General features: G+C 40.1%; 1 long non-coding RNA gene across 1 annotated transcript; it reads left to right on the top strand.

Moving 5' to 3' along the window:
* The first annotated feature begins 296 nt into the window (after nt 1-296).
* LOC123133314 (uncharacterized) lies at nt 297-2,803 on the top strand. Its single transcript, XR_006465223.1, has 4 exons — nt 297-488; nt 1,028-1,069; nt 1,149-2,046; nt 2,138-2,803. It is a non-coding gene; the product is annotated as an uncharacterized lncRNA (long non-coding RNA).
* Nucleotides 2,804-3,055: the final 252 nt, after the last annotated feature.

Genomic DNA, 3,055 nt, shown 5'->3' with positions numbered 1-3,055 from the left:
AATTAGGGAAAATTTAGGTGTTTTATCTCAATTTAGTATTTTGTACTTGCTCGAGAAGCCAATTAGCTGCAGTACATATGTTTTGGCCATTGTATGCAGCCGAGGTAAGTTATCTCTGGCCGTGTTTAGTGCTCACTGCTGACCGCTGTATTTTGTTTCTATCTAGTGCCCACTGCTGCAATTCATGCAGTCGTTATGGTTGTGTGATACTACTTTTTTGCTGGTGATTTATCTCTGGCCGTGTTCACTTATTGTTGTTATGCCTGTTTTCGATGTAGCTGGGCTGGTCTGGAGCAGAGACTTGCCTGGTGTGGAAATGCTCAAGGAGAACATTGCTGCGTATTTCAATGTCCTGCAGGGTTTCCTTTTGGCCTGTCATGGAAGCACGATCGGTGCCGGTCCTACGCTTCACAAGTATATCACTAGTTCTGCAAAAGGCGTGGTGGATGCCAGCTTCTCGTTGTTCAAGCTAGCTGTTTCTGCCTATGGTATGTGATATCCAACATCCTGATGCAGCTTATCTCTAATATACATCTAGCTGTTTCTTCTAATATACCTCCTGATTAAGCATTTCTCTTGCTGGCCAATGCTGAATTGCATCATGTATAACAGCAGCACATCCTTAAGTCCTACTCTTCAAGGTGTCATATAACATACTACCTACCTTCCTAAGCTTTAAGTTCTGACAGGGTGCTGCTAGTTATAGGAAACTTAAGCTTTAAGAGTGCCTTTTTATGCTGAGAGATAGGATATGATTTTTGAAATGTTTATGCTGATAGATAGGATATGATTTCTGAAATGTTTATGCTGATAGGATATGAATAGGAATGTTGATTTGTGAAATGTTATGCTGATAGGATATGAGCATGGATGTTGATTTGTGAACTGTTTGTGCTGGTTGGATAGGATATGAGCATGGATGTTGATTTGTGAAATGTTTATGCTGATAGGATATGAGCATTTCTCTTACAAGGTCCAATTTATACTCTCTGTATGCTTATCAGATTGTTACTTAATGTTCGTGCAGTATCGGCGACAACAAGAAGGCCTGGAAGAGCGAACACTGCAGGTATGTGCAGTCGCTGCCAAGCTTTCTGATATTATTAGCCTACCAGATAATTTCTGATATTGCCTTTTGGTGATTACAGGGCACTGAAGATAAAGCTTACAGAAAGAAATAAAGATGGCCATATTCTCACATACTCCTGGATTTCATTTACATCAACTTCTCAAGAGAGGAGTACTCCTTTTTAGTAGTCTCAGTTTAAAGTAAATTAAATGAAAGGAGTACTCCTTTTCAGTTGTCTCGGTTTAAAGTGAATGAAAGGAGTACTTGCTCCCTGTACTAGTTACTTCTACTACTTATTTTTAGCTGTTTAGTACTACTCTGTAGATCTGTGATACTAGTCTAGTCGCTTGTATAATTTTGTTTATTAGTGTAACCTGAACCATGGAGTAGTACCCTGTTCGCATATGCGTGATTATGTGTGTTCTGTAGTCTCTAGCTCCAGTACATGTGAAATATATGTTGTGGTGTAAATCATTTTCATTCTATCTTATAAACGTGTTTCTTCAATAGCTATTTCTGTTCAATTCTTGTTGTCACTGATGTTAGCATTTAGTTTGTCTCAAGTTAAAAAAATACTGAAAATACAGTGTACAAATCAGCCCAAATATGTGAGCCTCGGTTCTGAAAACTAAAGAGTTCATATATTGGTAGATAGACTGTGATTTAGGATATGCTAAACAGAAAGCTTTATAAGATGGAACTCTCAATATCATGACTTCACTTTGTCTTTAATTTAATATGGTTAGAACTACCATGGTTTTTTAAGTAGTTGGGGCATTAAGAAACAGTATGCTGGATGTTTGGCCTTGCATCCGTCCTTCCATGAATTCATGCTTGTGCATTGCTAGTTATTGCTTTTTTTGCAGGTCTTCTTCTTCCTCGATCTGGTGCAGCAACAACAATTCAAGGTCATGGTCATGGAGCAGCAGCCATATATTTTCTTCTTCTTATTCTTCCCTGAGATGACATGAGATGAGGTTTGTTTTCCTCAAGGTCAAGGTGCAACAGCTCGATTTGATTTGATGTGATTGGATTCAGTTTCCTCATGCCTCTCTATTTGCATTGCAGGCTCTGTTGGTCAGTCTTCAATTCTTCATGCTGCTGCTGCTACTGCTACATGAGGACCCTCTTCAATTCTGCATCCGTTGCGGCCGCCGCAGCTTCCACCTCCAGAAGAGCACCTGCTCCTCGTGCGGTTACCCGGCCGCCCGCATCCGCAAGTGTAAGCTCCCCTTCCTCCGTCCTAGATCTCTAGGTCTGCTGCTGTCATGCGCCATGTTCTTGATGTTGCGCGACCTCATGTGGATGCCACGAACGGCGCTGCTCCTGCGTGCAGATTTGATTCGCTGCATTATTATGCGGTTGTTGTCTCGCCGTGGTTGTTCAAACTGAGATGTACCCAGTTGATTCATCATCTCGGGTCATAAATTTTTCTGCATTCCCTGTTGCTGTAGCTTGTTGGATGCATAGTTTGATCTCCCAATGGGAATTATTAGTGAATGGTGATGTCTGGTCACGAGAATGGTGATGTAGTAGCTGGTATGCTTGATGCGTGTATGTCCATCTCTTTACTGTTTTGCTAGAACCATAAATCCTGATGCGCATGATGATCATGGTCTGGTTTGTTAGACCTATTCTGCTGGTGCTTAAAATTTGACATGCCTGGATTCTAAAACTTGTTCTTACAGTTTTCATTTCTATGATCAATTTAGAGAGTTGGACATGTCAATATATTATATACCAAAAAAATTCCTAGCTAGTGAGAACATTTTAGTCACTCCATGAACGCATATTGGTTAGTGTTAGTCATATTATTTATGTACATGGCATTTGCTATCAATTCTTGATTATAAGTTATTGGATCCCTCATTGGCTACTGTTTGATGTTCTGTACCAGTTCTTATTCTTATATGTTCATTCTTATTTTTTGCACAGATGAAGCGTGAATCCATGTCCGAAGCTGTGAAGAATATTAGCAAAGAGTAG

Source organism: Triticum aestivum, chromosome 6B (assembly GCF_018294505.1).
Source record: "Triticum aestivum cultivar Chinese Spring chromosome 6B, IWGSC CS RefSeq v2.1, whole genome shotgun sequence".
NCBI classification, from domain to species: Eukaryota; Viridiplantae; Streptophyta; class Magnoliopsida; order Poales; family Poaceae; genus Triticum; species Triticum aestivum.
The sequence above is the reverse complement of the archived record's forward strand: the minus strand, read 5'-3'. Positions and strand labels throughout refer to the sequence as shown.